General features: G+C 41.2%; 1 protein-coding gene across 4 annotated transcripts in view; it reads left to right on the top strand.

Moving 5' to 3' along the window:
- The window catches only part of LOC140186350 (astrotactin-2-like), a 1,795,681-nt gene that overhangs the window by 1,367,271 nt on the left and 407,167 nt on the right, over nucleotides 1-21,243 (top strand). The window lies entirely within an intron of this gene.

Below are 21,243 nucleotides of genomic sequence, written 5' to 3'. Positions count from 1 at the left end.
TTTCACAGTCCTCTGAGGGAATTGGCAGACTTAACTCATAATGGCCAAAAGAGAAGGAGGAAGGAATGACTCCAAGCCAGACTGAATTGATGGGAATGACATTCCCTTTACCTAGCACTTTGTGAGCAAATGTACAGTTGCTAGAGAACAAGTTTGAGGACCTCAGGGCAAGATTGCTGTATTGGAGAAAAATGAGGAACTGCTGTGTTCTATGTTTCTTGGGGACATGGCTCACTCTGGACACGTCGGATATGTTGGTAAGACCCGAGGGCTTCTTAAAACACTAAAATTTTGGTTACAAGATTTGGATGCATCTTTAAGCCCTCATTGGGTAAATCTTGAATCTAATTCATTACAAGGATTTTCCTTGGGTTTGGTTTTAGGAACTTTACTTCCTTGTACTTCTTCTAAATCATATAAACAAATGAACAACCCAATAGTTAAGCATACTTTACGTATATGGTTTCAATTCCGAAGATCTTTTGGGTTTAATCAATTTATTCTAGCAAGTCCCATTATATCAAATTTTCTTTTTCAACCTTCCACGATGGATCAAGCTTACTTTGATTGGAAAACCAAAGGTATAATATCTTTTCGCGATTTATTTTTGGATAATTGTTTTATGTCTTTTGATCAACTCTCTAATAAATATAACTTACCCAGATCTCACTTTTTTAGATATCTACAGATTAGAAACTTTTTAATTACTGTCTCCCCTAATTTTCCACACCCATATCCAATGGACACTTTGGAAAAAATCTTAGATTTAAATCTCTCTCAGAAAAGTGTAGTAGCAATTATATATAATATAATTATGAATTTATGTTCTGATGCTTCTAATAAAATTAAAGCTGACTGGGAAAGAGAACTTGAGATTAATATACCAACTGAAAAATGGGAAAAAATTCTTCAGTTGGTGAATTCATCCTCTGTATGTGCTAAGCATAGGTTGATACAGTTTAAAGTAGTGCACAGGGCTTATATGTCCAAAGATAAACTATCTCGTTATCACTCTTATATTAATCCAATATGTGACAGATGTCATTCCGAGATAGCTTCTTTAACCTACATGTTTTGGTCGTGTCCCTTGTTGGAGAAATATTGGAAAGATATTTTTGATATTATTTCAATGGTCCTAAATATAAACTTACAACCTCATCCAATTACTGCTATCTTTGGACTACCAATGATAGACTTAAATAATTTAACCTCTTCATCATGAAGGATGATTGCATTTTTTAGTTTAATAGCTAGAAGGTCCATTTTGTTGAATTGGAAAGAGATTAACCCTTCTACTGTATTTCATTGGTTTTCACAAACTATGATGTGTTTGAATTTGGAGAAAATTAGAAGTGCGGTTTATGACCCTTCCATTAAGTTTGAAAAAACTTGGAGGCCATTCATTCAGCATTTTCATTTGATGTAATTTGATCATTTCCAAACTTGTTTTATCTCTCTGTACTGCTGTTGGAGGGGAATGGAGTCATCGACACTAAGGTTTTGTTCTTTTCCATTTTTAAGTTGTTAGTTTTGTCCAAGTCTTTTAGTTTAGTTGATTAATTTTGTTTTTCTTTGGGGATGGGGGTTTGCTTTTTTTTGTTTTGTTTTTTTTTCTTTTTCATGATTTTTTTCCCCAGTTTTTTTTTGCTTTGTATTATCCGTGGTTAGTTCTACATGTTTGGCAGCTTTGTTAATTTACACTACTTGGTTTTGCAATTACTTTTTTTTAAGTGTAACAATATATCTCCTACTATTTGTACTATTGCTATGTTTTGTTTCTATATTTTGAAATTAATAAAAAGATTGAAAAAGAAAGAAAACACTAGATGGACCAAACTGCTAATTTGGAGAAGGCAAAAGGTGGGGGTTTATGTTTCATGATAAATACTTTGTGGTGCTCAAATGCAGCTGTCTTGTATCACTCTTGCTTCCCAACATGGAACCTCTTTTGATTAAGCACCATTCATTTTACTTACCAAAAGAGTTCTCCTCCATGATCCTGACCACAGTTTACATACAGCCAAAGGCCAATGTTAAGCAGCCATGGAAGATAGTGAGTGTCACCATCAGCAAACAAGAAATAGCCTACCCTGGTGCCTTTCAAATCATTTGGGGACTTCAGTCAAGCTTGTTTGAAGAAATCACTGCCCAAGTATCATCAACATAACATATGAGGCGCCAGGGTTGCCAACCCCCTCAACCACTGTTATACTATCATTAAGAATGCTTACCGTTCCAAGCCTACACTGAATTTTGGGAAAACTGATCATTTTGTTGTCTTCCTCTTACCTGTATACAGGCAGAGGCTAAAGAGCAAGACTCCAGAAGTAAGGACAATGAAGAGATGGTCACGAGAGACTGAGAAGTGGCTATCGGATTGCTTTGAGTCAGTAGACTGGGCTGTGTTCAAGGACTCATCAGAGGATGTGAATAAATATACTACGGTTGTCACAGACTTTACAAATTCAGTTGTATATAAGTGTGCCCTCATAATATCATTCAGACTCTTCCCTAACTGGAAGTCCTGGATGAACCATGAGATCCACAGTTTGCTGAGGGTCAGACAAGTCGCATTCAGGTTTGGTGATGGTTAGATACAAGAGGTCCAACCTCTGGAAAGTCATCTCACGTGCAAAGTGGCAATTACAAACCAAACTTGAGTCACTGAGGAATGTTCAACAGCTGTAGCAGAGCTGGAATGCTATCACCTCCTTCAAAGTGAAAACAAGTGACAGCAAGGCGTAGCTCCCAGATGAGTTCAATGCCTTTTATGCTTATTTTGACTATCAAAACGTGGATGCAACTTCACAAACTAGTACAGCCCACAAAGACCTTATAATTTCAGTCTGCAAAGCGAACATTAAAGTGTCCTTCAGAAGGGTGAACTCATGGGAAGCATCTGGCCCACACAGGGTACCTGGCTAAGTACTAAGTACCTGTGCTGATCAACTGGCTGGAGTGTTCACCTGTATCTTTAACATCTGACTTCAGCAGTCTGAGGTACCCACCTGATTCAAGCAGACTTCAATAATACCAGTGCCTAAGAAGAATGTGGTAACCTACCTCAATGACTATCGTTCAGTAGTACTTACATCCACTGTGATGAAGTGCCCTGAGAGGCTGATGATAAAGTTTATCAATCTTGCCTGAGGAGAGACTTGGATCCACACTAATTTACCTACTGGAGCCACAGGTATTGTTTTGTTGGCTCTTCACTCAACCCTGGAACATCTGGATGGTAAAGGTCCATACATCAGGATGCTCTTCATTGACTGCAGCTCAGCAATCAGTACTATCATCCCCTCAAAACTAATCAATAAGCTTCAAGTTCTTTCCCTCAATATCTCCTCGTGCAATTAGATTCTCAATTTCCTCACTTCCAGATCCCATTCATTTCAGATTGGCAACAACAACATCTCCACAATTTTTATCAGCATAGGTGCACAATGAGACTGCATGCTTTGCCCCCTGCTCCAATGACATATTTAAGTTTGCCAACAACACCATTATCATTGGCCGAATCAAAGGTAGTGACGGGTCAGCATAGAGGAGAGAGATTGAAAATTTGGCTGAATGGTACCACAACAATAACCTCTCACTCAATGGCTGCAAAACGAAGGAGATGATTATTGACTCTTGGAGGAGCAAACCAGAGGTCTGTAAGCCAGTCCTCATCAGGGAATCAGATGGCGAGGATTAGCAACTTTAAATTCCTCGGTATTATAATTTCAGAAGATCTCTCTTGGGTCCAGCACGTAAGTGGCCATTATGAAGAAAGCGTCACCTCTGCTTTCTTAGAAGTTTTAGAAGATTTGGCATGTCATCTAAAACTTTGACAAATGTCCATAGATATGTGGTGGAGAATATATTCACTGATTACATCATGGCCTGGTATGGAAACATCAATGTCCTTTTATGGAAAACCTAAGAAAATTAGTGGATGCAGACTAGTCTACATGGAGTGCTATCACAGGAAAACAGCATCCATCATTAAGGATACTCACCATCCAGGTCACGCTCTGTTCTTGCAGCTGCCATCAGGAAGAAGCCTTAGGACCCACACCACCAGGTTCAGGAACAGTTACCACCCCCCAACTATCAGACTCTTGAACCAGAGGGGATAACTTTACTCACTCCATCACTGAACTGTTCCCACAACCTATGGGCTCTCTTTCAATGACTCTTTGTCACAGGTTCTTGATAGTTATTGCTCATTTACTTATTATTTTTTTCGTATTTGCACAGTTTGTTCTTTTTTGCATATTGGTTGTTGAACATCCTGTTGAGTGTGTTCTTTCCTGGGTTGTATACGGTGACATATATGTACTTTGATAATAAAATTACTTTGAATTTTGAACTCGTACTTTGATTAGTGACTAGTGGTGTTCTGCAGGGGTTAATGTTGGGTCTGCTTCCTTTCATGTTCTACGATAATGATATGGATGTCAGATTGCTCAATTCTGTTTGCAAGCCCCTCAGCAAATGACACTAGATATGGAAAAATTAACGTTCAAGGTAAATTTATTGTCGAAGTACATATACTGTTTGTCACTATATACAGCCCCGAGATTCATTTTCCTGAAGGAATACTTAATAAGTCCGTAGAATAATAACCAAAAAAGAATCAGTGAAAAACTGCACCCATTTGGGGCATTCAACCAGTGTGCAAAAGACAACAACTCTGCAAATACAAAATGAAAAAAAAAATTAATAATAAATAAATAAGCAATAAATGTTGAGGACAGCAGGTGAGACAGCATCTATAGAGGGAGAAAAAGATTTGAATTTTGAAATCATTTTTTTCTGATTTTGTCTGTCTGAACCTTTGTCTGATAAAGCATCATTGACCTGATACATTATTTTTGTTTTTCATTTGCTGAGATTCCAACACAAAGTATATTTTGCGCCCTTACTACTCTTTCAAATGTTGCCCAATGTAAAGCAACACTCATTTATCAGTGGAAGAAGAATTGTAGGTTTCCTTTTTAGATGACTTTATTGCTTATGTTTGACCTGATGCCATGAGACTTCATGGAATCTAGAGCTAATGTTAAGAGCTCTGAGGAGAACTCGCTCCCATCTGTTTTCTATTGTGTTGCCCTTTCTGGTGAATCTGCTCTGCCAAGGAATTATGACGGAGGAATCAGGCATATTGTCTCTGAGGTGCTGTTCTAAGTATGCCTTTGTCAGTCTGGACTGTGCAACTGAACTATAGGAAATAGCACGATGACACATGCTTATTTGCCCCAGGAAACCCCAGAGATATTCTTCAACTTAGTCCTTTGAGATAAAGTGAATCTTCTGTGCAGCAACCATCCCACCCCAAACTATGACACACCTGAGAAATGTCATTAAGAGATTATTTGATCAAAACTGTAAGATGTCTCTTGAACCCAGAATGATCTGACTCACCAACAAGAGTGTGAACAAAAGTATCCGTAGATTTTAAATTCCCAACCAAGCTAGTTCTGGAACTGAGTTAAATTTGACCGCTGATCACTGAAGTTGCCTCAGTTTAACACATCAGCCTTTTAAAATAGATCTCTATCAGCTACATGGCTCCAATTTCTGAAATTGTTTTTCTTTCGCCACTTTTTGAAGTTGAGCTTTTCAATTTTGGTAGACGGCAGAAACATTCGTTGGCTCTTGCGAGAAGAGATGACCATTTTATCCAAGTTTATTTAACACACAAGGAACATGGACTGTAATTGCTATATTGCCTTTTATTGAATGTAAGTAGGACAGTACATGTTGTGACAAGCAACACCAGAAGCCACATATAAGATTGATCGTTTCAAGGGAAGGCTAAGTCCATTGCCGCTTCTAAGGTCCAGAGATTCACTGCTGTTCCAATAATTTCATTGATACTACAGGGGAGAATAAGTTACACTGAGTACCATCCTAATTGAATCAACTTCTTGTGAAGTCTGTTAGATGAGGAAGGATTTGTTGAGACAAGATGACCTATATAAAATTTGATTATCTCAAAAGTTATGTCATTATTTGAGAAATATGAACTTTCAATATTTTGATGTATGGCACGAGATTTACATAGTGTTCTATGCTTGGAAAGCTAGAAAACTGGTAAATACAGTTTGTTGTAGTTTCATTTGTGGAAGTTGTACGTAACCCACACGGTTTCCATCTTTGCTTCATAATACAGCAAGTGTGATGTCTCTAACAAGACCTGTATTCTGTTTGTGCATGTTGTAAGCCTTTGAAAACAATCCACACATATGGAGGTGTTTGTTTTACTAGGTGGCATATAAACAAATCTCAATAGCATCTGGAAATCATTATCAAAGTTAATAAGCAGAAGTTAATTCAACAAGGCCATCGACAACTCCAAACAGTAATTTAAAGATGTGAAAGTGACAAGGCTAAATTTGACGTAGAAAGGCTTGTAATGCAGGGAGGAAATAATTAACCATCCTCCTCCTTCCCATTTAGTGTTCATCTGTCCCTTTCCAGTTCATGATTCTGTGGGTATTTAATTTCAGCAACTCCATTCGATGTATTCTAAATTTAGAAGATTTACAGGAAAATGATAATTACACCTTCCTGCATAGTGATCTTGGTTCAGAAATGTGTTTTTGATACGTTTGGCTGCTTTCAACAAATTTCCATGGTTGCATCAACTCTTTGGGTGTAACATTGAGCAGTATTTCTAGAATGGAGACCAAGTGGAATTACTTAAAGGTTTTGACAGTTATCATGTTACGGCTGTTGATGTTGATTTGTGTGAGGATTTTATGAGAATATTTTTTAAAGTGCCGTATAATTTTTCACCATGAAGATACTTTCTGACTATGTTGGTAGATTCCACAGCAATTTTTGCTCAAAAATAGAATCTGATACATAGAGGGATCAGTCTCTATATGGGTAAATGGGATTAATGTTGATGGGCAAGTAGGTCAGTACAGATGTATTGGCTGTAGGACCTGTTGTATGACCTTTGTAAGCCAGTGACTGGTACATTCCATTTTCAATGGTGATTTTAATTTCAGTATACAAATTTCATAAAATGGTTTCGTTTTGTGAAGTTCACTCATTTATTCGGCTCTGCGTTGAACTAGGGGTCTGTGGATGGACTCTCTTTGTGGACCAGTTCTGAACGCTATTTGCTTGTTTTTATTGTTTGCATGATTTGTTTTGTTCTCTCTGCCCATTGGGACTTCCTTTTCTTAATGGGTTCTTTAAGGCTTCTTTGTTTTGTGACTGCCTGTATGGAGACAAATCTCAAGGTTGTAAAATGTACACATGCTTTAATAATAAATGTACTTTGAAGTCTTTGTACCTCAATCAACAGTGTTGCAATGGTATTATTTGTGGGGATCTGCTATGTACATAGTTCTGTTGTCCTAATGAGTGAGGTAATTACTTCCAAATTACTTAAATGACTCATAGATTTCTTGAGGTTGCCAAAGATTCAATATGAATGTCAGTTCTTAACGTTGTCTGAAAAATCAGTAGAGATGCAGTTTTGGAGTGCTCACACTCTGTCTACACCTCATTCATCAGAAACAGTGGTAGACTTGGTGAATCTGCAGGATCGCTTTACATCTTGCTTCTACTCCTCCAGCTTTCACCCTGGCTTCAAATTCACCTGGTCCATTTCCAACACCTCCCTCCCCTTTCTCGATCTCACTGTCTCTTTATCCAGAGACAGCTTATCCACCGATGTCGATTATAAACCCATGGACTCTCACAGCTACCTGGACTATACCTCATCCTACCCTGTTTCCGCCACATCTGCTCAGGATGAGACTTTTCAATCTAGAATGAAGGAGATGTCCTCCTTTTTCAAAGAAAGGGGTTTCCCTTCTTCCACCAGCATCGCTGCCCTCAACCGCAGCTCTTCCATTTCACGCACGTCTGCTCTTACCCTATCCTCATGCCACCCTACTAGGGATAGGGTCCCTGTTGTCTTCACTTACCGCCCCACCAGTCTTCGCATCCAGCACATGATTCTCTGAAACTTCCGCCACCTCCAGCATGATACCACCACCACACACATCTTTCGCTCCTTCCCCCCACTTTCTGCTTTCTGCGGGGATCATTCCCTATGTGACTCCCTTGTCCATCTATTTCTCCCCACTGATCTCCCTCCTGGCACTTATCCTTGCAAGTGGAAAAAGTGGTACATCTGCCCCAGCACCTCCTCCCTCACTACCATTCAGGGCCCTAAACAGTCCTTCCAGGTGAGGAGACACTTCACCTGTGAGTCTGTTGGTTATATACTGTGTTCTGTGCTCCTGATGTGGCCTCCTGTACATCGGTGAAACCCGACGTAGTTTGGGAGACTGCTTCGCCGAGCACCTACGCTCCATCCACCAAAAAAAGTAGGATCTCCCAGTGGCCACCCATTTTAATTCCACTTCCCATTCCCATTCTGATATGTCCATCTATACCCTCCTCTATTGTGATGAGGTCACACTCAGGTTGGAGGAACAACACCTTACATTCTATTTGAGTAGCCTCCAACCTGATGGCATGAACATCAACTTCTCAAACTTCCGGTATTGCCCTCCAACCCCACCACCCCCCTTCACTATTTCCCATCCCCTTTTTCCTCTGACACTTCCACCACCTCCCTCTGCTGCTGCTCCCACCTTTTCTTTCTTCCATGGCCTAATGTTTCTTTCACCAATCAACTTCTCAGCTCTTTACTTCATCCCTCCTCCTCCCTGGTGTTTCTCTCTCCCCTCCGCTACCTTTTAAGTCTACTCCTCAGCTTTTTTCTCCAGTCCTGCCAAAGGGTTTCCCCCGGAATGTTGACTGTACTCTTTTCCTAGGTGATTTGTGTGTGTTGCTCTGATTTCCAGCATCTGCAGATTTTCTCCTGTTTGCTTCTACTCCTGTCTAACTTTATGATGATTTCCTCATCCAAAACCTTCTCAGCCCTTTTCAGCTTTTTGGCACTCTGTTGAGCAGTTGACAGAGGACCGGACTAGTATTTAATTAAGATATACCAGGAGTAAATAATGACATGGGTGATGATGGGCATTCATTGATAGATGATGTCACTTTATTCTTTGCAATAAACACAATCTGAAAAATGAATACCAGAATCAAGTTATTCAGAAGGGACATCGCGAACTAAGGACCCAACCTTTGGACAATTATGTGACTAAAGCCTTTTATATCAAAATAGTTATTCAGACCAACACCTGACCCATTTGCTTATCCTAGACCATTCTAAGTAGAATTCATCGATCGCTGTAAGGTTTTCTTAAAAACAGAATTGGAAGGTGTTTTCTCACAAGCAGCAATCTGTTAAATGTGACATTCAAAAAAAGCAAGATAGTTGTCTACAATTTTTTTCTGAATTGTGAACATAGGAGATTATCTTTCTTCAGTGGCATTGCAAGTACATTGGCTCACCCAGGGACATGAGTTCACATGAAACAGTTTAAATAATGAAAACTGTTTCCCCTTAGTATTACGTCCATTTCCCATTAATATTGTGTCTGTGACCAACGGGCACAGATTTAAGGTAGGGGGAAAATATTTTGAGAGGATTTGAAGAAATAAAGAAATTCACCCAGATGATTGATGAAAATTGGAATACAGAACTCTGGATGTAGTGGAGACAGACTATTTAAGAAGTATTTGGATGAGCACTGAAATCTGTGGTTTATAGAGATATTATTGCCTGTGTGTAGCGAAATGGTATCAGTATAGATAGATAGTAGACATACTATAGAGACAATGAGCCTGTTTCTGTACTCTGTGAATCTTAGACTGTACTTATAACATTTATACATTTATATTGCTTAAACAACAGCTTGATGCAATGTTAGGCTTTATTCAACAACTTCGATTAAAGGTGGTTGTTAAAACCTGGTGATATATTAGTGATGACAAATTGGAGTACTTTGTCCTTGCCATCCACCTAACCAAGAAACACATAGATAGGTAGATAGATAGAAACTTTATTGATCCCAAAGGAAATTACAGTGTCACAGTAGCATTACAAGTGCACAGATATACAAATATTAGAAGAGAAGTAAGAAAGAATAAAAAATAAATTACCCTGAACAGTCTAACAGGAGGGGAGGGGGGGTTGCGGTCATCATTTCCCGGCAAAGGTTGACTCATTTTAGAGCCTAATGGCCAAGGGTAAGAATGACCTCATATAGCACTCTTTGGAGCAGCACAGTTGTCTTAGTCTATCACTAAACATGCTCCTCTGTTCAGCCAAGGTGGCATGCAGAGAGTGAAAAACATTGTCCAGAATTGCCAGGATTTTCCTTAGGGTCCTTTGTCCTTTGGATGAGTTTATCTATATTGTTCCAAGTATTCTACTACTGTGAACTGAGTCACCTGCAAGCTGCATGTCTTGGAATGGAAACTCATCATAAAAACAGAAGTTCTGGTATAAGATGGCACTACTGTACACATACAGTAGCTCACTGGTAGTTCAAAAAGCAAGGAATTCGACTAAAAACATTATTAATAACAACCTTTCTGAAGTAACTTGTGAAAAACTATCAGCACAAACAATGATGGAGCAAGTGGAAGCGAAGCTGAATCAAAGGATTGGCCGTGTGGGTGCATCGCAAAGCCGAAACACAACATGCTCAAGAAGGAGTCATAGATGGAGTTATTACCACTGTTGGAGCTGGAGTGAGCGATTTGGAGAGGAGTTGATACGGACGAGTTTTGATGCCTGTCCACCCAGTCCGGGTGTAGGGCTGGATCACTCCAAGTGCTGAGCTGATTTGGTAAGATTGAGAACGGCCTGATCTTATTGTGATGCCGGTGTCTGGGTCCATAAGTGAGGCACTACCCGATGCTTGGACAATTTAAACACCAGTAAGATAGACTGGAAAGCTTGAGTGTCGGGTCCGGAGGCAAGGGTCAGGCTGATTTCGCTCGCTTTCCTCTGATGTTCATTCATCTCTCGGCAGTGAACTGCTCTGGATGCTGTGCTACTGAGACTGAGGCTTGGACCTACTCTGGCTGCTACAGGGAGCAGATCAAAGAACTCACAATCTGGTTCAGAGTGCTGTTGCTTACTACTATTGGTTGCATGGTTGTGTTTATTTTGCTCTCTTTCTCTGCACAGTGGTTTTGGTCTTTTTTTTAAATTGGGTTCTTTGGATTTCTTGCTTTGTAGCTACCTGTAAGCAAAACAGATCTCAAGGAGTGTAATTTATACATTCTTTGAGAATAAATTGTACTTTGAACATTGAAATCTAGATGCTGCCTGGCCTGCTGAGTTCCTCCAGCATTTTATGTGTTGCTCGGGTATTGGAAGAGAGTTTGGTGAACAGACTGATCTGAGTGAAGGCCAGCAGTGATTGAATGGTACGAGGTGTAGAGGAGCCAGCTGAAGGAGAAGTGGGAAAGGCATGTCTGGATGAGTTATGTTCAGGACAAGACTGATGATGTCTGAAAGGCCAGAAATGGAAAGGAAAAAAAGCCTGAATTCTGGAGACATCGAATACAAAACTGGAATAGCTGATACTCTGAAACCATTGAATTAATTTAGACCGCTGACAGCTGCAAGATTGCTGAAAGAAAGTTGATACAAAAATTATCATCTTTATTGTTGTCTGAGGAACCATGATACGCAAAGTTATTGTTGCATGTTCTTACTTTACAGCAGTAACAGAACCTCAAAAAGTTAGTTCGACTATCAAGTAGTTTTACGCATTCCTGCCTAAAGAGCTTTGTAAATCCACATTTATTTTTCTGACTTGAATTGTGAAAGTTTTGTACTTCAAACATAAAATTAACTAAGGTAGTTTCATGATGGTTCAACCAGAGTAAGCAGTGTGAAACAACATGACCTCACTTTGTCAGATGCTTTCCACAGCCTGCTGATTGTAATGTGTGAAAATCACATAGGATGCAGACACCAAGCCCCTGAAATTTTGGTAATTTCTTATCCAAGCCTGGCAGTCCGATTGAATTTCATTAAAAGAAGTTCCAGTTGTCCTTGCAAAAAATTAGATTTTATCAATTTCCTTTCTACTTCATATCAGGATGTTACACTACCTTATATTTGACACAAGTCTGGAGCAGTCTGTAGTTTTGTTAAAAATGAAGAGAGATACAGAAAGAATCAAAAGAAAAATTGGATCTTGCTGCAAGAAATAACCATTCTTTCATATCCTTCAGTTGTAAAGGACTTGGGCCATTTTTAAGGCTTGAGGCCCACATGGAAATATGGTATTGATTTCTATCTGCAGTTTGCCTATCGCCACAATAGGTCTATAGCATACACAATCTCAACGGCTCTGCACACAACTTTGCATCACCTGGAAAATGCAGATACAGTACCTATATCAGGATACTGTTTATTTACAATAGCTCAGCACCTAACAGCATCATTCCTGTAGTCCTGACTGAAGAGCTATAGAACCTAGGCCTCTGTACTTCCAACTGCAACTGGATCTTGGAGTTCCTAAACAGAAGACCACAATCTATGTGGATTGGAGGTAACATCTTCACCTCGCTGACAATCAGCACTGGTGAACCATAGGAATGTGTGCTGAGCCCATTGTTCTGCTCTCTACACCCATGACTGTGTGGCTAGACACAGCTCAAATGCCATCTGTAAACTTGCTGATGACACAACTATCGTTGTCAGAATTTCAGATGGTGATAAAAGGGCGTACAGGAGTGAGATATACCAGTTAGTTGAGTGGTGTCGTAGCAAAAACCTTCCACTCAATGTCACCCTTTCTGAAGTCCACAATCAGCTCTTTGGACTTGCACTTAACATCAGCAAGTCCAAAGAGCTGATTGTGTACTTCAGAAAGGGTAAGTCGAGGGAACAAAAATCAATCCTCATAGAGGGATCAGAAGTGGAGAGAGTGAGCAACTTCAAGATTCTGGGGGTTGATATCTCTGAGGACCTAAGCTGGACGCAACATATTAATGCAGCTAAAAAAAGGCAAGGCAGCAGCTATATCTCATTAAGAGTTTGAGCAGATGTGGTATATCAACTAAAATACTCAAAAACTCCTAAGAATGTACCATGGACAGCATTCTGACTGGCTACATCACCATCTCATATGAGGGACTACTGCACAAGATCAAAGTAAGTTGCAGAAATTCGTAAAGTTAGTCAGCTCCATCATGGGCACTATCCACTGTAGTATCCAAGACATCTTCCAGGAATGGTGCCTTAGGAAGGTGGTGTCCACATAAGGACCCTCCACCACCCCAGGAAATACCCCCTTCTCATTGTTACCGTCGGGAAGGAGGTAAAGAAGCCTGAAGGCACACAGTCATTCAGGAACAGCTTCTTTCCTTCTGCCATCTGATTGCTGAATGGACATTGAACTTCACTACTTTTTTATTGTCTGTTATTTAATAGACATTATTACTACTGTAATTCAGTTTTTTTCTCTCTGTATTTATCATGTATTTCATTGCAACACTACTGTAAAGTTATCAAGTTTCACAATATATGCTGGTAATATTAAACCTGATTCTGATTCCTGATTGAGAGTGTGAATGGGTTTACTTTTACCTCATGCTAATTGTGCAGGTTACAGGATGTTAACTAAATCACTTGAGGTATACGTTAGTAGGTTTGCAACTCAAACTGATGGAAATTCAGCTTCAACATTCAAATCTGACGGAACAGTGTGGTTTCCCTATAGCCAAGAGAATTCACTGTGCAGGCCATTTAGGAGTTGTAGCCAAACAAAACTGTGGTGAGTATTTGGCAATTAGGCCTGAGTGCCAATACAAGTTACATTTTATCCATTTATTTGTTCAAGATATTTATATGGGATATCCCAGTTAGGCTGTGGAAGGAGCCCATTGTTTTCAATGGGCTTCTGCCCTGGGGCCGTTTCCAGACATGACAAGTTAAATATCAATACATCAAAGCAATACAATTGTGAATGTGATGAGTGTGTGAATTCAGCACCTTCAAACCTTTAGGAGCATAGAAACATAGAAAACCTACAGCACAATACAGGCCCTTCGGCCCACAAAGCTGTGCCAAACATATCCTTACCTTAGAAATCACTGAGGATTATCCATAGCCCTCCATTTTTCTGTCCCATGTACCTATCCAGGAGTCTCTTAAAAGACCCTATCGTATCTGCCTCCACCACCGTCGCCGGCAGCCCATTCCATGCACTCACCACTTTCTGATTGAAAAAACTTACCCCTGACATCTCTTCTGTACCTACTTCCAAGCACCTCAAAACTGTGCCCTCTTGTGCTAGCCATTTCAGCCCTGGGAAAAAGCCTCTGACTATCCACAGAATCTCGCCGGCTGGTGGTGTAGTGGCAACAGCGCTGGACTTTGGGGCGGAAGGTCCCAAGGTCAAATCCAGCCGGCTCCCGTGCACGCTTTCCATCTGTGCTGGATTGAGTGTCAAGCTGGCAACTTGACCTCGTAAAAATGAAATTGCCTGCTACAGAAACATAAGCAGCAAAAAGTTGATGGCCCATGCTCCCTCGTGAGTTTAAAGGCAACAAAAAAAAATCCACACGATCAATGCCTCTCATCATCTTGTACACCTCTATCAGGTCTCATCCTCCGTCGCTCCAAGGAGAAAAGGCCGAGTTCACTCAACCTATTCTCATGAGGCATGCTCCCCAATCAAGGCAACATCCTTGTAAATCACCTCAGCACCTTTTCTATGGTTTCCACATCCTTCCTGTAGGGAGGTGACCAGAACTGAGCACAATACTCCAAGTGGGGTCTGACCAGAGTCCTATGTAGCTGCAACGTTACCTCTCGGCTCTTAAACTCAGTCCCATGATTGATGAAGGCCAATGCACCGTATGCCTTCTTGACCACAGAGTCACCTGCGCAGCAGCTTTGAGTGTCCAATGGACTCGGACCCCAAGATCCCTCTGATCCTCCACACTGCCAAGAGTCCTACCATTAATACTATGTTCTGCTATCATATTTGGCGTGTGGCCAAGTGGTTAGGGCATTTGTCTACTGATCTGAAGGTTGCTAGTTCGAGCCTTGGCTGAGGCAGCATGTTGTGTCCTTGAGCAAGGCACTTAACCACACATTGCTCTGCAACAACACCGGTGCCAAGCTGTATGGGTCCTAATGCCCTTCCCTTGGACAACATCAGTGGCGTGGAGAGGGAAGACTTGCAGCATGGGCAATTGCCGGTCTTCCATACAACTTTGCCCAGCCTTGCGCCCTGGAAACCTTCCAAGGGGCAAATCCATGGTCTCACGAGACTAACGGATGCCTAAAAAAATTTGACCTACCAAAATGAACCATGTAACACTTATCTGGGTTGAACTTCATCAGCTACTTTTCGGCCCAGTTTTGCATCCTGTCAATGTCCCGCTGTAACCTCTGACAGCCCTCCACACTATCCACAGCACCCCCAACCTTTGTGGCATAAGCAAATTTACTAACCCATCCCTCCACTTCCTCATCCAGGTCATTTATAGAAATCACAAAGAGTAGGGGTCCCAGAACAGATCCCTGAGGCACACCACTGTCACTGACCTCCATGCAGAATATGACTCATCTACAACCACTCTTTGCCTTATGTGGGCAAACCAGTTCTGGATCCACAAAGCAATGTCCCCTTGGATCCCATGCTTCCTTACTTTTTGTTAGAGGTTCAGAAAATGCTTATAAAAATAGGTTGCTGATTACAGGAAGTAAGCTTGTAAATTGGAACCTATATTCTGGTGTACAAAACTGAACCGAGGCGAGTCAGAGTCAAGTCAGCGGGTCCTGGTTCTACGAGTGGGGAACGAGCTGAGGTCTGGCCGATACACATGTTGGTTCAGATTGAAAAGGTCAAGGTGTCAGGGCTGGAGGCAAGGGACAGGCCAGTGCTCAGCTTGCTGCTTGGTGAAGTGAACTCGTCTCTGCGTTGAACTGGCTGTATTGCAGCCTAGTATGGAAACACTAAAGCCCTTGAATGGAAAATCCTACAAAAAGTATGGATACGGCCTTGTCCATCATGGATAAAGCCCTCCCCACCATTGAGCACATCTACACAAAACGCTGTTGCAGGAAAGCAGCATTCATCATCAAGAACCTTCACCACCCAGAACACGCTCTCTTCTCACTGCTGCCATCAAGAAGAATGTACAGGAGCCTCAAGACTTACACCACCAGATTCAGGAACAGTTATTACTTCTCAACCATCAGTTTCTTGAATCAAGGGATAACTTCACTCAACTTCACTTGCCCCATCATTGAAATATTCCCACAACCAGTGGACTCACTTTCAAGGACTCTTCATCTCATATCCTTGATATTTATTGCTTATTTATCTGAAGCTCAACATCAGTAAGACAAAGGAGATGGTGATGGGCTTTAGGAAAACTAAGCCCGCACTGCTCTCCATTACTATTGACTCTGAGGACGTGGATGTAGTGAGGACCAACAAGTACCTGGGGGTGCACATGGATGACAGAGTTGAGTGGAGCGCCAACACAGAGGCTGTGTACAAGAAAGGCCAGAGTTGCTTCTACTTCCTGAGGAGCCTGAGGTATTTTGGAGTATGCAGGCCTTCTCATCACATGTTCTACCAGTCTGTTGTCGCCAGTAACAGCTTCTGTGCAGTGCTGTGCTGGGGCAATGGTATTAATGTGGGTGATGCCAAAAGGCTCAATTAACGGATTAGAAAGGCTGGCTCTGTTACAGAAGTCAAACTGGATGCACTGGAGGCAGTTGTAGAACAAAAGATCCAAAGAAAAATCCTGGCAATTCTGGATAATGTTTCTCACCTTCTGCACATCACATTGGCTGAACAGAGAGGCATGTTTAGTGATAGACGAAGACAACTGCCCTGCTCTAAAATGTGCTATATGAGTCAACCTATAGCCGGGAAAGTGATGACTCCCTCCTGTAGACTGCTTGAGGTAACTTTTTTAAAATATTTTTTCTACTTTTCTTCTAATATTTGTATATTTGGATATCTGTGCATTTGTCGTGCCACTGTAACACTGTAAATTCCTTTGGGATCAATAAAGTATCTATCTATCTATCTACTTACCTGTTAGTTCTTTATTTTCGTATTTGCACAGTTTGTTGTCTTTTGCACACTGGTTGAGCACCCAAGTTGGTGATGTCTTTCATTGATTCAATTATAGTTATTATTCAATGGATTTATTGAGTATGCCCACTATAAAATGAATCTCAGGGTTCTATATGGTGACATATATGTACTTTGAACTTTGAACTCTGAACCTTTGAACTTTGAGGTCAACTGCAGGTTTCTGCAACATTCATGCACTCAGGGTCTTGGACCATATCTTTTTTGTGTGACTGTATTTTACTAATATGTGCTTGCTTTCCTATATGTGTGATATGTGTCTTTTGCTGTGCTGTGTGTGACTGTGGTACTGTGTATTGCCATTTGGCCCTGGAGTTACACTGTTTCATTTGGTTGTATTCATGGATATTCATGGATGTTTGAATGACAATTAAACTTGAACTTGAAAAGCTCGAGGCCTGGTGTCAGGCAAATAACCTCTTCTTTGTTGTCAACAAGTCAAAGGGGATAGTTATTGCTTTCAAGAGAACTGGCAACCTCCCTTTACATCGGTGGCACAGTGGTGGAAACAGCAAGCAGTTTCAAACTCTTGGGAGTGCACATCACACACAACCTCCCAAGGTCCCAGAACACATCCTTACACAGTCTCTACTTTCTGAGGAGGCTGAGGAGAGCTGAACTTTGCACATCTATGCTGACGTCATCCTGTAGATGCACAGCAGAGAGCATTCTGACAAGCTGCTTATCTGCTTGGTACGAAACAGGTAGTCTAAACTGCCCAACGTATCACTGGCAACACTGGCCTGTCCACCATCAGGGACATATGTACAGAAAAGTACCAGAAAAGGGCCAGTAATATCACCAAGGATCCCACTCATCCTGCTCATAGACTGTTTGTCCCACTCTCATCAGGGAGGAGGCAACACAGCATCCACAACAGGACCACCAGACTGAAAAACAGTAACTTTCCCCAAACAGGAAAGCTGATCAATATCTCCACTCAGAACTTTACTATTTCCTGTCAGTTACCTTATGTACAGACTAGCATCACTTTATGGACATACAATCAATCTATGTGTATAAACTATATTATGTATATATATTTATTGTGTTTTTTAAATTATTGTATTCTTTATTTTATTGTGTATCTTGTGCTGGATCAGATCTGGAGTAACAATTATTTAATTCTCATTTTCACTGGAGCTGACATTAAACAATCTTGAATCAATAGAACCATGAGATTTTGTGGGCGGTTTGTTTCTATTTGGCTATAATTTAGATTAGATTCAATTAGATTAGATTAGATTCAACTTTATTGTCATTGTGTGAGTACAGATACTAAGCCAATGAAATGCAGTTAGCATCGAATCAGAAATGCAAAGAATACTGTTATTTACAAAATAACTGCGAATAAACAGCACACAAATATAAAAGTACTAAGACAGTACAATATGGGTGCAATATTGCATAGCGCTGTGATGTGAGGTTCAGCATGGTCACAGACTCAGGGAAGAAGCTCTTCCTGTGCCTGCTGGTGCAGGAGCGGAGGCTCCTGTAGCACCTACCGGATATGAGGAAAGTATAAAGTCCATGGTTAGGGTGAGATGCATCTTTGATAATGCTTTTCACCCTGCCCAGGCAGCACTTATGGTAGATGTTCTCAATGGTGGGCAATTGTGTTCCAATAATCCGCTTGGCAGTTTTCACCACCCGCTGAGTGCTTTGCGGTCCGATACGGGACAATTGCCATACCACACTGAGATGCAGTTGGTGAGTATGCTCTCAATGGTATAGCGGTAAAAGTTTGTCAGTATCCTGGGACAGAAGTGAGCTTTCTTGATGCTCCACAGGAAATAAAGGTCAGGATGGAGGAGTTCAGGGACCAGGTGAGATCCTCGGAAATGTGGACACCTAGGAATTTGAAACTTGATACACGCTCCACTACAGCTCCGTTGAGGTAGATGGGGATGTGAGTGTGGCTCCTAGCATGCCTGAAGTCCACAATGATCTCCTTGGTCTTCTGGGTGTTAAGGGCCAGGTTGTTGTTGGCACACCATGCGGCCAGGTGCTGGACCTCGTCCCTGTAGGCCATATTGTCATCCCCTCTGATCAGGCCAACCACCGTGGTGTCATCTGCAAACTTGATTATGGAGTTAGAACCATGTACAGGAACGCAGTCATAGGTAAAAAATGAAAAGGGAGTACAGAAGAGGGCTCAGCACACAGCCTTGAGGCACGCCGGTGTTCAGGGTGAGAGTGGAGGAGGAGAGGTTGTCTAACTTAACTGACTGGGTCTGTTAGTCAGAAAGTCCAAGGTCCAATTACAGAGGGATGAGCTGATACCAAGCTGGTGAAATTTGGCAATCAGCTTGGAGGGGATCACAGTATTGAATGCTGAACTAATGTCAATGAACAGCATTCTGACGTAAGAGTTGGGGCTGTCCAGGTGGGTCAGAGCAGAGTGAAGTGCCGTGGAGATGGCGTCCTCTGTTGACCTATTGGTGCAATAGGCAAATTGATGGGGGTCCAGGGTAGTGGGCAGACAGGATTTCAGATGTGATAGAACCAGTCTCTCAAAACACTTTGCAATGATGGGAGTGAGTGCAACTGGGCGGAAGTCATTCAGGCCCGTGGCAGTGGGATTCTTCAGCACTGGCACGATGGTGGCGATCTTGAAGCTTGTGGGGACAACCGCCTGGGCCAGGGACAGATTGAAAATGTCCGTGAAGACCCCGGCCAACTGCCCTGCACGGTCTCTGAGCACACGGCCAGGTATTCCATCTGGACCAGCTGCCTTCCGTACATTCACCCTGCTCAGGGTAGCACAGACATTGGAGGTGGAAAGTGAGAGAGGCTGTTCACCAGGTGGGAGATCCGCTTTGAGGGTGACCTCCTTGTTCTCTCGGTCAAAGCAAGCATAGAAGTAATTGAGCTCATCAGGGAGGGAAGCAGAGCCGGAAGGAGGCACAGTATTAGGTGATTTGAAGTCTGTAATGACCTGTATGCCATGTACATGACAAGTACTTGTACTTGTAATGACAAGTACAGCTATTGAAGTAAATTCAATGGCTGGTAATATTCCTTTGTGAAGTTAGGAGACTGCATTGCTTATTTTGTAAGATAATCTTGGTAACCTTTTCTTTTAGATTTTATTATATATTGAAGGAAATGGACAAAAGAAAAGAGCAAAAATATTTAAGAAAGGAACTTACAGCGATGAAACTACCTTCTAACAAATACATGTATTATTCCTCCTTAGCTGGATGACATCAATACTTCCTGATTGAAATCTGATAATTATAAAATGTAGTTATAATTAACAAATAAAATGAGATCAGTGTGATCAAGGAAGATTAATCCACCCTCTCTTTTCTCATCCATTCAGAACAACAGCCAAGTGTTTCTTAAATATCTTTTCCCCATTGACATTAAAAAGTCAGGGTCATTGTGCACCTGTGAATGCTGTATTGCCTGGTTTATCTTTGTGCCTGTTTAGTAAAATATAAGAAACCAGATAAACATGCATGCAGAAATAGTCTCCACACAACCTTGGGGATATAATTTAAAGCAGACTGAACTGCTAATTTGATCTCAATTAGTCTTTCACTTACCTGATTGAATCCACTTGCAAGAAAATCTGCAGATGAAACTATGCCAAATAAGAGGGAGATAATATCTTGGTACAAATACTGTGACTAAATCTTTTCTATTGCAATGTAAATGGAAGCAAGATTTATATTCAGTTTTTTTTTCCATGTAAAACAGAACAAGATCAAAGGAGCATTTCATAATAAAACAATATTAGTCAGACTGTAGTGCATAGAACTTTCCTTCGACTAAAATCACACTTGTATCTGCAATTGCCTTGTAAGCAAACACAATCAAATAAGCTCCTATTTGCAGAAAATGATTCATGCACAGTGGGACTTACTCATCGGTGAGATCATGCATAGATATCATTACGCTCCATCTGATGAGCTGCAGAAATGCTGCACAGTGATATTCTACAACACATCATTATGTTTTTGCCAACTCTGGATTCCCTTGGGCAATACTACATATGTTCTCCCTGCAGTCTGCACACATTGGAATATTCATCCATCTAATTTATCTCCCGTAGATTTGCTACTTAATGATGTTCCACATTTTCTCAGTCCATTTGTAAATCTGCAGCCACATGGCAGCTGAAGTAGTATGAGGGTGGGTTGATGAAACATGCACTGAATAAGAGAATAGTTGGCACTGAAGGAACATTGAGGAACGAAGGGACTCAGTGTAT

The sequence above is a fragment of the Mobula birostris genome, chromosome 22, assembly GCF_030028105.1.
Source record: "Mobula birostris isolate sMobBir1 chromosome 22, sMobBir1.hap1, whole genome shotgun sequence".
Classification (NCBI taxonomy): domain Eukaryota; kingdom Metazoa; phylum Chordata; class Chondrichthyes; order Myliobatiformes; family Myliobatidae; genus Mobula; species Mobula birostris.
The sequence above is the reverse complement of the archived record's forward strand: the minus strand, read 5'-3'. Positions and strand labels throughout refer to the sequence as shown.